Source organism: Strix uralensis, chromosome 3, assembly GCF_047716275.1.
Source record: "Strix uralensis isolate ZFMK-TIS-50842 chromosome 3, bStrUra1, whole genome shotgun sequence".
Classification (NCBI taxonomy): domain Eukaryota; kingdom Metazoa; phylum Chordata; class Aves; order Strigiformes; family Strigidae; genus Strix; species Strix uralensis.
This window is the reverse complement of record NC_133974.1, coordinates 109,388,957-109,403,605: the sequence shown is the minus strand read 5'-3', so window position 1 is coordinate 109,403,605 and position 14,649 is coordinate 109,388,957. Positions and strand designations below refer to the sequence as shown.

The following is a 14,649-nucleotide window of genomic DNA, read 5'->3' as shown; positions in this document are numbered from 1 at the left end:
GTTTTTATTAGGTATTTATATTAAGTTCATTTGTTTCAGATCTTGTTGTGGGGCTGGTTGGGAGGCTTCAGGCAAGAGAAAGCATCGTGTTGTATTAGAGCAGAAAGGTCTCCTCGGAAAGGAGGGCTTTGAGGCGCTCTCAAAGGCAGACACTCATGGGGTTTCTTGCATCACTTGGGGAGTTCATTCCATGTCTGAATGATCCGCACAGGCTATGCTTTGCTCTGAGCTGTCACACAATTTATCCGGAGGGCTTTGAACCACTTTACCCCAGTGCGGGGTGTCTGTCACGAGGTTCTCTGACCAGCACGTGGGCTCTCCTGTCCTCTGGCTGAGGCATTTCACTGATTCAAGCTCAGCACTGGAGCCTCACACTGACAAACCCTGAAGAACTCAGGGCAACCCAGTGGCTCCTTAATTTTAAATATGTGATGGTGAAACTCTGCTGAGCTCAATGACATGAGGAAGACCAGTGCAGGGAAACATCTAAGTAAAGTGAAGATATCAAACTCATGAAGAACTGACAAGACTGTGGTCTGTAAAACAGCAGGCTGAAATAAATATCTTTGCTTTTCTACTTGTTTTGCCCTGTTCCAAGAACTCAGGCTCACTTCTGCTCAGGATGGAGAAGCAGCTGAGTGGAAGCATAGTTAATGAAGTTACAAGTCTGTGGCTCATCGTGTTTGCAGACAGTTTTGTATTTTGGGGCTCTCAACTGATGAATCAGCTTGCTCCCTTTGGGAGCTGCTACAATCCCCCTGCTGATTAAATTCTGCTAGTTTTGTGTGCATGAGCTGTAGTAATCTCTGCTCTATTCTCCATACTAATGACTGTTCCTAGTGCCAGATCCCACTGATTTGCTGCTGAAAACACTTTGCTGATGGGCAGAATCATGCCTGATGCTCTTGTGGAAAGCTTCCTGGAGCCTCAAGCTGACTCTGCGCAGCCTCCCGTGGCCTCCAGCGAGCTCGTCCAGGCTGGTGGCTCGGCAGTGAACAGGCAAGGCTCATTTGTATTGCCAAAAGGCCTGGATCAGAGCGAGATCAGATCAGGTCTAAGATCAGAGTAACTCTGCTGGGCTCAGTGGGACTACTCCAGGCTAAACGAGATGAAGATCTGGTCCAAAATGTGTCAGGCAGCCTGAGGAGGTACACTTGATTTTGTGTTTCAGTGCTGGAGTCGTCTCAGCAGGAGTGGCTGGGCTGATTTACAATGATACTTTCCGCTGGGCTCCACAGGTCCCGTGCAGGGCGGATCACTGGCTTTGGCAGGTTGTAGTCAACTTCTCAGCAGGATCGTGCGCAAATGCCCAGTAATTCAAAGCTGATTCATATAAATAACACCCAACTTTGTGTACCGGTTGGCAACATCTTTTAAATCCATAATGACAGCAGAAGGCAGCTACTGAAGCAGTCTCAGGTTGCACACTCATTTGTTTTCATGAACTCACTCTTTCCTTTTAACAACGCACATGGTCTGGAAATGAGTTGTGTAATGAGGGGGAATGTGTGAGAAGCTCTCTCCGCAACTCCTGCTTTTCCGTCAAAATAAACCCTGGGAGACCTCGGCCGACAGAAACCCACATCATGCCTCTGGGTTGAGTAGATGAACGCTGGGCAGGGAGAGAGCCCTGCCTGTCTGCACCAGGTGCTGCTGGCGCAGGGGAGGGCTATTGTACCTGGGGGAGAGGTAATGACGAGCAGCAGGAAAGCAGTTCTTGCTGCAGATATGGTCTGCGCCGCACATCTCCCATAGCATGTTTACAGATTTGATAAACAGCAGGCTTGCTTCTGCCCTTCCTTTCTGGAGGCCGTCTGGCTTAGCAAATCTGTTAGGGATGTCCGGCTGTCTATTGTAGTTCCTTCTGGCGTCCCCGGGAAACGGGCTGGCAGAGACTCATTCTCCATTTGTACTTCAGGTAGGAAAATTCATCTGTGGTCAGGCCCGCAAATTGGCCAGTAAGAAAATGATGTTGCCTAGCGAAAGGGAGGGAGGGAGTGTGGCCACTTTTTTGGACACTGTGACCTGGAGCAGCTTGGTGGCTGATACGGGCTCTGCCTTTGTTTATTGAAACAGTTTACTCAGTACATTGCCTGTCCCCGCCTGGAGTGCTCTGGTGCCCGGTGGGCTGCGCAGTGCTGGGATGCGGTGACCCTGCCATGATTATAGCAGACTTCTGAAGTGCAGTGACCGTAAGAGCAATTCGATGTTTTGCTGTTGTCTAATTGCAAGTCCACTTAAGGTCTGAGTAAACCACCATGTAAGAGCTTTTACAGCTGTGGCTTTCCCCAGGCTGTGGGCTGCTGCTGGAGAAACCCCATGCTTGTTTATTGATGCTTGCAAGGTTTCAAAGACACTTGAGCAATTACACTTCTCGGGCTGTGTGGGAGGGACAGCCTGTCCAGGCAGCACATTGGGATGGGGACGCCATGGTTTGACACCATGCACCCCCTGCGATGGCAGCACAGGCAGTTTGGGGAAGGAGAGGATGCCTCTGCTCACCCACTGCCTGAGCCAGGGGGACGCAGCGGCTGTTAGAAGGCACCTTTCTCCATCACAGCACATCTTGTGCTGAGGGAGGATTTCTTCCTCCTGGCTGATCACACAGGTTGGGTGTATAGGGGAGTGAGAAGGTGCTCCCTGTCCCAGGCTCTGCGTGGCACAGGTAGCCTGAGACAGTAGCCTGGCTCCTAAGGGGGATTTCACACCCAAAATAAGCCCTGTTCTCACTGTGATTCCCATTGACTTCAATAGGAAAATACGAGTCTATGAGTTTTGCTGTTCCTGGGGGACCCTGTTTGCTCTTCCCAAGGGAGAGCTGATAGACCAAGGTGTACTCGGCAGCAGGAGGCTTGGCCCCAGTCTTGGAAGCTGGCTGCACCCCTTAAGCGAAAGATATTCCAGTGCTGGTCGTTACGGTGAATTGACCTAAATACCCTGGTTTGTCAATTCCTCAGCAACTAGAGACAAAGCAACAGACGAGTGGGGGGAAAGGCAGAAATTGTGCAAGTACGTACTATAGAAAAATGACATGTCAAGGGGAAAAAAAACACCCTCCTGGAAAAACAGTGCAAGACACTTCAGTGTTCCTCTTCCTGGCTTTCCCACAGCTGCTGTGGAAATGCAAGGACATACGGCAGAATAGTAATCAAGTGACTCTCGGTACATTGTGAAACCTCTTCTTTCAAAAGGCAGAGCAGCTTGCTCAGAATAAGAGACTTCCATTAACCTGTGCAAAATGGCAAGAGCTTTTGGAAAAAGCTAACAGCATTGCTGCTGACAGGTGATTTTTTTAATCGATTTATTTGTTTGACACACAATGGCTGTAACACATTTCTGAAAGGAGCCAAGTTTAGATAGGGTTGGTGTCAGCCAAGGGCCTGTGAGACCCTTGCATATTTCTCTTTGAGATGTTCCAAGGCACAAGCTGAAAACAGCACTCCTGATCTGTTCCTATAAAAATCAATTAAATTAAATATGCTTTTATTCCCTTTTCTAGCTGTCACTGTGATCAGGAAGTCTCTGTGTAACAGAAACCATGACCACATGGCTATGGTGATGCATGCAAGCCCCGTGAATGTATATCTTTATGCTGACTGTGTTTATGTATTTTAGTCCTTCCTCCCACCGTGTTTATCTTAAAAGCTCCTAAGCTTATGAGCTTGTGAGTAGTATCACCAATTTAGTATCAATATAATGTCTAGCGTATTAGGGCCCTGCTTGCTTGTTGTTGAAGAGTGACTCTAGTAATGCCCATCGTTGCCCAGGGAAGTGCTTAGCACGCCAGGTAAGCTGTCAAAGGATGGAGCCTCCTTCAGCCCTGCCATGGGTAGACTAGGAGGAAGAGGAGAATGAGGTGGACACCTCTGTGTTTCCACTCTCAGAGCACCCTGCTCAGCAGGCCTGACAGCACGGCGTGTTTTGTCTGCTGGGATGAGATCAGGATCCGCTGGTGCCAGGCTGGCTAAGCAGAGCTTCACACTCTTCGTAGATGGAGGCTGTGCACTCCAAGGAGTTCACAAAGCACCACTCTGTTTGGTAGCTTGTCTTCTATCTACTCGTGTGGCCTTCTCGGGGAATAAGCGGCATTTTTATGGGCTCCCACCCACGGAGGCTAAGTCAAGATGTTGCCACAACCCAATGGGAGACAAGCAGTGCTATTTCAAATCCATTTTGATCAGCACTTTTAAACTCATTGGGAAGGGTTTCTTCTCTGTGCACGTTCTCCATGACTGACAGCATAAGAATTATATGGCACATAGCAGATCCTTTTCATAGAGGGACTTACTTGCTAGCACAGCTGCTGTCTCTTGCATATTTTGTTTCTCAAACAATTTCACACTGAAAGCATTCATAAAAAGTGGAAAAAAGCCCAAAGCATTTCCAAGGTGCAGGAAGAGCAAACATTAGGTCCATCATCCTTAGGGTTCCCAGCTCTGGAAACAGCCAGGTTTCATCCCCTTGTGAAGGGAATCACAGGATGTCAGGAGCCTGGCTGGTTGGACCCTTCGGATGTTAAGCTGAATGTCCGCAGAGTGAAGTTCCCGGACCAGTGGAAACTTTACAGTTTTGTCTTTACCTTTTTAGAGCCTTGCAATGACAAAAACTAATCAAACCATAGTCAGCCACCTGTCTCATATTTTCCATATTATTTCTATAATGTGTTAGGACAGATTTGCATGTGAAGAAAATATTAGCGCAGCACTGAGCTCTCACATGCCATGCGATGACTGAAAGCCAGTGCTGAGCTAATGTTTTCTTTACATGTAAATCTGTCCTAACTCACTAGAGAAATAATGGCATCTATGTATGATGTTAAATGTCATCTCAGCTAAGCTTAGTCTTCTGTAATTGTTAGAGATTATTTTGTTTATACTAGTAGGTAAATTTGTGAAGTAAATTTGACCTGCTTTCTTCCAATGAAGCCCAGCCAAGCTTTCTAAAAAAGATATGTTAATATTTAACAGACACTGAGAACTAAACGTTAATGTTTTCAAATCACTGAGTAACTTTGCAGCCTAATCCCTATTCTCAAATGTTACTTTTCGGGGAATGTGGGCTTCCACACTTGTTGGGTCACTTGAAATGGCCCTTTTAGGGAATTCACCTTGCTCAGCCTCGTTGGATGTCTCCTCGGGATAAGTCTTCTCCTAAGGCACCTTTCTTCTCTGTTGACTCTGGTGGGATCTTGAGGACTAGCCCAGGAGTGTGCTTAAGACAGAGGAATCTGCTTCTAAAGTACTCGTTAATGTCTTTATAAAATTTTATCTGAATTTCATTCTTATTTATACACACAAAAAGCCAGGTCATGCATAGCCTGCGCAACGGCTGCAAGTAGTTCAGGAAGCTGCTCCAGTCTGAGGTCTACCAGCTTCAAAAGCAAGTGCCTCTGTTTTGGCTTTTAAATCAGTGTTTAGGCAGCAAAATGTGTGATTTGCTCTGTAACAGGGATGATCACCCACCAGTGCCTTTCAGCGTGAGTTGTTGTGGGTATGTTCCGAAGCTCAAGGTCTCCAGCTGCAAGTTTCAGTCTGGGTGTATGTGCCACGAATGTGTTCAGAATTGGTGGGAGCTTTTGGAAAACGTAGATTGCAGCTTCTTCTTTCCCAGCCATGGTGGGAGTTCACCACCAGAGAGCTGCTGTCACGGCTGCGTGCCTGTGGAGACGCTCACTGCTGTAGTCAGCCATGGGTTGCGTTAACTGAGTGCCGGCATTTTCTGACCTAAGTTTCTTAGAGATTGGCAAAATTTGAGTCTGAAGCTGCTGCAAGCTGCTAAGACCCGTATTAGCCTTTTCCCTCTCACGATATTTATTTCAATGTTATCATACATTTCATCCATGAGAAGAAAGAAGTGAGTTTTTTATAGTAAAGAACATTCTTTTCATTAATGACATGGAAAAAGAGACAGCCTAGTAGAAGGAATTCAATTATTCCTTTCAGATCTAAGATTTATTGCTAGCTGAAACACAAGGATTCCTTTTGGAATGAGAACTAGGGGGGTAAAACAGCAAGTGCTTAGCACTTACAACTTCTGCTTGTAAGCAGTACAGTGTATTATCTGATCAGCACTACACAACAGGAACTGCATTAGCATTCAGCACTGTTGTGGTTTTAAGTAATAGTAAAGCATCCCTCGTCTCCCTGAAAGACATATATAGGCTCTGGAGTGACATACCAACAGACATTTTAACGAGTTTGATTCAAAGGACAGAATCAGATTGTCCCTTCACTGTTTGCTTCACACATTTGATTTGCAGAGAGGTTGGCACCTGCAGTTGCTGTGGTGTCGACCTCACTGAATTGATGTGAGTTTTGCCTAGGGTTTCATCCTTGGCTTCTGGGCTTTCATCCTTGACTTTAAGTCTTGTACTTGAGGTTTTGGAAGATAGGGCTCTTGGACTGTGTGAAGCAGAGGAAGGTCTCAGCCTGTAGTCTTCACTGTCATGAAACTCCTCTCAGCCTGAATGCTTTGGGCTTTGCCTGAATGAACACCGATACATCAGCACCAGGAATAATCAGCATAATGTCTTGGTAGGTTGGCTATGCCAGGGAGCAGGCCCAACCCTCTCCCTGCCATCAGTGTTTGCAGAAGGGGCCATCAGAAATATGGCACCGAGTGGAAGTTAGCAGAGGGCTAAACAGCAGCAGCACCTACCTTCAGCATCACCTCCTCCTCCTCCTCCTCCTCCTCCCCTTTCGCTTCCTGTCCCTTTGCCCTTGCTTGGGCAATTTGTCTGCAGCAAGATAGAATCAAAGAACCCTCTTCCTCTGCTAAACAATTCGCTCCTTTTGTTAGGGTCAGATAAAATGCTGATAAAAGCTGTTGTAGCTCCCCTGAAGCCAGCAGGAGCGTGCTGCAGTTTTGATCCTTGATGGTTTTTCGCCTTGCTCTCCCCTGCATGTATCCAGTTACATCTTGTGGTAAATTCAATGTTAAACTGAATTAATGAAGCAGAGACATGGGGGTTTTGCCTGTTGATAGATACAGTGCTTCAGAGCCTTTGGGGACAGGAGTTTTATAAATGGAAAGATCTGCAGGGTGACTTTTTGGAAAGAGCATTTTAGGGTTGGGTGTTTTTTTCTCGTTTCTCACTAAGCCATCTCCAATCTCTGCTGCTTGGGAAAAGGGCAGGAGTGGAGCCTGGCCTTCAGCTCACTGCTGAGCCTTGTTCATTGCAGCCGTACTTTGACAAGGTGTTTGGAGAGGCGTAGGAATAGCTTTTATCCCATTGAGCTAAACGCATTCAAAGCATTTTCAATAAATGGGTACTTAAATACAGTGGTCGAGGGAGCCCATGTGCACCCCTCAAAAGAGAGAAGACCAGGGCGCCGAGGAGGAGCTGGGGTGAGGGGGAGGTGAGCAGGCTCCTTCTCGCCATGTGGAGCATGGGAATTGCTCTGCCGGCAGCCTCAAGCCCCGTTAGATATCCAGGGGCATCCTCCCACTGCAAGCAAGGTACAGAGCAGCCGGGGGAGAATTAGCAACATGTCCAAATGTAATATGGTTGTTATTATGGGTAATATATATTTAACACTCTGCAGGGACCATTCAAGCCTGCATCTGTAGGAAGGGGAAAAAAGTCAGGTTTGCTTTTTTGGCAGACTGCAGATCAGAGAGTCCAATCTGCAATCTCTCTTGGTATGTTTTATGTGGGTGGGTTTTGTTAAGTTACAGGCAAAGTTATTGCACCCCTAGGCTGCTCACATTAAATATTTCTCCAATTTTAGCAGCATTCTTTCCAGGCTCAGCTACATTTGTTTTTATCTTCTCTATGGCAATTGATGATCTAAGTCTAAAATGTATAACTCCACAGGATCTCCTGTTATATATTTCTTCCACAGCTGTAGCTGAATCAGGACAGTATAATCCAATGACATGTTGTAATGCCTAATGCTTTCTTTAATACATTCCAGATTAAAGGAGTCAGCAAAGTTCACATATCCAAAGTAATAAATTTAAACAATAATAACGACAAATCCCGAACCATGATTGTATCTTGAAAGTGTTGGGGTTTTTTTTTCCTCCTATCTTCTCTGGTCTGGCTAAAGTCTGTTTGTAGGAAACTCAACAGGACAGATAAAAGATGATGAGACAAACAACTTAATCCCTTAATAATGTCAAGTGGAAAATCCAACAACAGATTGGCAAGGAACTCAAATAACAACTGCAAAGTGGCCCTTACTGAGGACTACAGACCTAGTTTAAAAGGCTGAGCTTGGGATATAATTAGAGATAAACCTGAATCAGTGCCCACAGATTCAAACATTTCTTTGAACTCTGAAATGGAACCCAATTCCCTTTTTTTCTTTTTTTTTTTTTTTTATCCACGCATGCATAGTGTCAGCTTAGCTCCATTGAAGCCGGTTTGGCATCACCTCGTACCTCATGCTGCCCTTGGTACCCATACAGAGTGACCATGAAAGGCCCCAGGGTGGTATTTCCATCTCCGGGTGCTGTTGCGGATGGGAGCGTGGGATAGCAGCGAGTGTGCGCTGCCCAGGTAGGTGCCTGTCACGGCAGCACAAGGAGGAGGAGGAGAGCTGAGCGCCGCTTGCTGGCACCGCGCTGGCCCCCAAGTCCCACCATCTCACACTGCTCTTGCCGGGGACTGGCACACAGCTGCACCCCCACGCAGCAAACCCCATTCCTGCTGCTTAGGGCAGTCTCGGGCTGCCATTAATAGAGACGTCTTGAAAGCAAGGCGTGTGGTCACAGAAGTAGGAGGCACTTGGAAATGCAATTGCCAAGCAGTTTCAGAAAGAGCATGTTAATTATTATCTCCTCAGAGCTGTATTTATTTAGAGCTGACAGCCCTTCACCCTGGGGTTTCCTGGTGGGAATGTCTTACTGGGGTGGAGACCAGGGCGTCCAGAAAGGAAACAAAGGAAAGAGATTTTAGAACTGTGCCTTATCTCTATCCACCTGAATTACTGTTGTATTTTAAAAGAATATGTGAAACCCATTGTTTGAAAAAACCCTGACAAGTGTGCTCTCCCAGCTCCATTGTTTTAATGTTCTCCTAGGAATTTGTATATAAAATGTTCCCAATCCAGTTTATCTCTCTCTGCTTGACAAATCCTGTGTTTCCCTTCCGTACTTATAGCAGAGTGGGAACTAACCTTGATCTTTTTGCAGAGCCAACAGAATTGCCTTGTCGGGTGTCACGTTGCCACCTTCACACACAAACAGTGCGTGTCACAGTTTTTGAGCAAGATGTACCACCACTGAAAAAAAGTCTGCATAAAGCTCATATGTTCAAGATGAATTTTTGGAAAAGCATCTCTGAACTGAACCAGACCCTCTTTCGGAGGAGGGAGCAACTAATGTTGTCTGGCTCTCGTGGAAGGCCCCTTGCACAGAAGGTTGAAATAAATGGTCCAAAGCCAGAGATACAGCTCAGCTCCTCCACCGTTAGCAGCCCACCATCTATGGCTCACCTCAAGGAAAAAAGTCTTGGCCTCTCTCCTCATGTCTCTGTTTTCTCATGTTACCCTTCATTGCTGGAATGGCTTTTTCAAGCCAAGGAAGGCAGCGTGGGAGTCTAGGTGGTCAGAAGTGACCATAACATTGAACAGGTGCTGGGCCAGTAATGAGAGGGAAATGCAGAGGTAGCACAATGCCACCTTGTCTGTTCTTGTCTGTCTCCATATTGTACAGCCTGAGCAGCTCTGATATTGGGTCTTTGAGCTTTTGGGCAACTTAAAGGCAGTTACAGACCTTAGGTTTGTTCTTGTGGATGGGAACCCTTCCCAGAAGGGAGAAAGCTCAGAGGAGCCTGCTTAATGTAGGCTGATCTCATGCTTGAGCATACGCAGGAGTTGACCTTTCAGTACTGAAATAAGAAATGATGGGAATAGAATAAATCACAGCCTTGAAAGAAAAGCCAAGTAGCTTAGATTTGCACCTCAGGAGAAGGAGTCAAGGTGGGGAGGCTGAGAGAGCTGCAGAGCGGCCAAACGACAGATTCGTAAAGTGATCTTTCAGCAATAGGTTTGGTGGATCTTTGCAGAGCAAGCCTGCAGAGGAAAGGCTATTGAGATGTGAAATTGAGATGTGAGGTGATAAGTCCCGGAGGTGAATTTTAGTTGGGTGGGTAGGTTGGAAAGGGATGTTATCCTGAAAAAATCTTCAGGATTTACAGATAGGTTGGATGTGAGGACTGAGAGAAAGACATCCAAGTTTTCCACTTGCTAAAAGTTTCAGGGTAGGAGCAAAACACTCACAAATGAGACCAGTAACATTTACGATCACATTGCGAAGGCATAAATTGTTCTATGAATTGCCAGGCTGCAAAGAATCAAGTCTCTGTATTGCATTGCAAGCCTCAGAGCCATCATATTTCCATCAAAGCCAAAGCCAAATTTTTCATAAACTTGATAGGAGGCAGGTGCGAGCCCCTATGGTACATCCCCTTGACCTTCAGGGGCCTGGCGTTGAATGCAAGATTTTTCCAAGAGAACCAAAACTCGAAGCACTCCCCTAATATCCAGAAGCCACAGGCTGATGAGGAACTCCCTCTGTGTGGTGGATTCTGTTGGAGCCCAACTCCCTGTTCCGTCGCAGGAGAAGGTGGCTCAGGGCTTTTTCAGGGCAGCCACGGTGGAGGGTCGGGCTGCTCTGTGGCACAGAGCCTGTCACTGCCCGGAGAGATGCTGGGGTGTGCCCTCCTGGCTCACTCTTCCTCTGGACCATCTGTGCTGTGTCCCCAAGGCAGTCAGACCCCCAGCCCCGTCCAGACAAACCTTGGCGTGATAGAAGATTGTAGTTGCTGGCTGGAGCTGGAAGAACAGTTTTTTGGCAGAGAGTAGATTTTCCAGCAAATGTCAAGGGGGAGGGGGAGTCAAAATGATTCACAAATTCAAACACATTTTCTGAATAGTTCTGGCCTAGAAAAAAATACAGAGGTGGGGGAAGAGGGAGGGATGTTAAAAATAGCAATGCATGTCATTCTGACACTTTCAGAATGAACTGTTTCATTTTGGGAATGGTTTGTTTATGTTTTGCAAGCATTTGAAATGTAGATTTTATTCAAAATGGCATTTTTCACTTAAAAGTTGACCTCAGTGGTAAAACACATTGAAAGAAGAAAAGAGAAAAGGTTTTTTAGAACTTACATAACCCAAAATGAAACACCTTCTTTTGCTTTGGCTCCAGATGAGACATTTCAGAGTTTTCCTTTCACAGCCCAACAATTTTAGCTGTGTTCAGCCCTACCTGAACATTTCCTCTCCCCTAGTTTTTTGTCTGAGCTCTGATGTAAAAAAATTCGTTCTCTGTCCAGCTCCTGTGCTGGCCAACCAAAGTCTAATGCCATGGAGCAAGTACTTTAGTTTAATCTGAGGTCAACCACACATTGCTGTGATTCAAACTGAAACCTGTGGTATCGAATGAATAAGAGCTGTAGGTTTTGTAGATAACTGGCAGCTTCTCCGGAAGATGCAATGTCGAACCTCATTTAGAAAAATAACCCAAACTCCTGGGGCCCTGAAATCTGATCTAGAAATCTTCAGAGAAGCTGGAGTTGCAGACAGCTGAATGGCAGACTTTCACTCCCCCGACACTCACACTGGTCTCATTCAACTGATTCATTAAAGGGAAACGAGCAAACAGCTAGTAATTACTTTGCTGTAGCCAAAATGTGCTGCAGAGTTTGCCCAGACAGAGGGGAAGGAACACGCACGTTTGCTATACGATGAGCCGTCATCGAGGTGACTGTTCCCCTCCGTGTTTTGGGCCAGGTTGGGACACGTTGTCGTTTCCTCAGCTGAAGTCTATCCCTTGGCATCTGGAGCGGAGCCTCCTTTGCTGAGATTTGTCTTGACTATCTTCTGAACCCCTTTCCTCTGTGCCTTGGGAGGGTTTGGACACACAAGAGGGAGAAAAAAGATGCTGTGGTGTGGGACGGCAAACTTTCTAGCAGCAGCCCCTCCTGGGCAGGGGCCTTAGGAAAGACCTTTTCCATTTGTGGGAAGATCCTGGGTTTTACCGCAATAGGAAGGTTTGTAAGCATTTTCTGGCCCGCTGTAATTTTAGTGTTACTGAAGGGTGGATCTTACGGCGCGGATAGGATATGGCAGTTTTTATCATCGTGGTGTGTAGAGGCAAGGGGCTGGCAGTGGCCGAGCGGCAGAGCGGGCTGTGCTCCCTGCAGGCCCTGGCAGCGGTGGGAGCTGGGACGGCTCTGCTGCTCTCAGTGGTGGCTCAGGGTCCCCCACAATTAATGCCTGCAGCAGGATGGGGAATCGAGTCCAGTGTGCGTGTACCAGCTCTGCAGCTCCCTTGACCATGCATTTACTGTTAAAACACTGCCAACCCAAGCTCTCCCCAAACAATGAGGATTGCCTTAAAAACCACCAAATGTTTCAGGGTTTTTTTTGGAAGTTCTGGCTTTGTTTGATTGTTTTCCTAGTTTCTATGCCTTTAACTCACACTTGGGACAATTTTTCAGTCTTTTATCTGCAAGCCAGAAGGCTAGAAATGTACTGTCTTTTTAAGAATGAAAGCTCAGAGCCTCAGCTGCTTGACTGCAAGAGCTGGGGGCTGTGAGAACAAGGTAGAGCTCACACTAAAAGTGCAGGAGTGGGCAAACAGACTACTGAAATAGCTCTTCTCTCGGTCGAGAAATGGGCTGAATGGAAAGAAAGGCCAGAAGGGCAGAGCATGTAAGCCGATTCGGCTTTCCTGTAACAAACAGAGAACACCAGCGCTCCATCCCCACCCCAGCCCAGACAAAAAGCCCATACACCACTAAAGTGAAATCTGCCTTCCTGTTTGTACGTGTGTTGTGAGGCCTGGGATGGCAGGTGGCATTCGGCTCTCGCATCTCCAACGAAATTCAAACTCATCTCCCAGGCGAAATCTGGAGGTAGTGGTGCAGACAGAGATACTAGTGGTCACCAAAGAGCAAGGACCATGCAAACTGCACACGGAGGCTCACACCACTTCCCTGCCGATCTTTTGTCTAAAATATAGTTTGAAAATGAATCACTTTTTCTACAGACAAAGGTGATTCAGAGATCTTTGACACAAGCAGCTGTCAGGAGACGGGAAAACAGCTCTGACTATGTTAATCTTAAAGCGCAGAACCTGCTGGCCAGCACTTCAGTGCAGATGGTAAGATTTTAGCAAAAATCTTGAATTTCCAACTAAATAATTGCATTTGGACAATGATCTATGCAAGATCGTACACATCTTTTGACAAGGAATCTTAGGCTCTGACAGTGCTCAGAAAATACCGAGCAGGGTTGTTGAACCATCCTAAACCACCTTGTCATGGAATGGTGCAGAGGTGCTGTGTGAAGTGACAGTAAGTTCTCTAGCACTCTAACGGTGTCTGGATTTCAGTTGACATGTTCTCCAGTTTGCCTCTTGAATTAAGATGCTGCAGTGTTTACTTTTCTCCTTTGCAGCTGATAGGTATGTGTCTTTGCTCATCCAAGGGGAAAACAAGGATATTCTTCCTTTTCATGTGTCCTTAGAGCTAATACACATTTAAAGGGAATAATCCCCAGAGCAAAGGCATGGACGTTGGGTGTATCCATGGGCTGCACACTTTTTTCTCAGGTGCTCCACCTGCAGGGTTAACTTCAGTGAAATCGCACCAGGAGGGCAGTTTTGAAGATTGTATACACCGTGCAGTCTTCTGGAGAGCAGCTGCCTTTGGAAAACCAGCTAAAACTACTGTTGGCGTAACAAACAGAATTAGAATATTTCCAAGATATAAAATTAAGGGAGAAAAGCAGCTTCGTCAGAAAACAGAGGCTTGCATAACAGCAACATTTTCCATATACTATGCAATTAAGTTACTTGCTTGGGAATTAAATTGCAAGTCAGTTTAGACAGCGTGGCCAGCTGTAACATAACACACATTACAACACACATAGTGAATGTTATTACTTGGTGTCAGTGTTTATTGAACAGAGTGGGGATTTCAGAAACAAGCTTTGGCCCAAGAAATGCTAACAATGTGATGGTGCTTAATGTCTCTAAAGCAGCACAGCTAGCGTTAGAATTTTTGGGAAGAAATTCTCCAAAGATAAAATACTTTAGAAAATACCTGCTAATCCCTTTAAATCCCTAAGACATATTAATTTTCATATTGGGTAATGAAAAGCCACAGATTTCACCACTAATCTTGAAAATATCCTGCGGTTTTTGGAATAGCAAGGGAGACTCCAGGTGTAGGTTCAGTGGCTGATTTTGCAGTAGCAGTTCCAGCTGATCTCACTGGAAAGTCTTTATTTGCTGCTGTCTGCTGGTCCCTTGCTGTCTTCTTTTGCTACTGCAGGATCCAGGGCCAGTGAACAGTGCTCACTGACTCCTTGAACTATGCTTCCCTCTTATTTTTATGAAGAATTGACGCTCTAGAATGTCACTTCATTTCAGTTGCAAGACTGGTATGAGATTGGGCAAAATCAACTCTGTTGGAGCTCCATAGAGTCTGGTGGGCTTGCACGAGGGATAAATCTGGTCCAGAGTAAGAACAACACGAAACACAGATGGGCTGGGTTCGTGCATTGTTTATATAAATGGCTAGACCATGGAGAGCTGCCCGCATTGCAAAATCCCCCTCCCAGCTGGCGCCATCAGGGATCCTTTGGAAAGCACAGCACGGGCAGACCAGCAACAAAATGTGGCACAAAGACT

General features: G+C 46.2%; 1 protein-coding gene across 1 annotated transcript in view; it reads left to right on the top strand.

The window, feature by feature from the left end:
* The window catches only part of ITPKB (inositol-trisphosphate 3-kinase B), a 70,083-nt gene that overhangs the window by 3,578 nt on the left and 51,856 nt on the right, over positions 1-14,649 (top strand). The gene's annotated exons all lie outside the window — the stretch shown is intronic.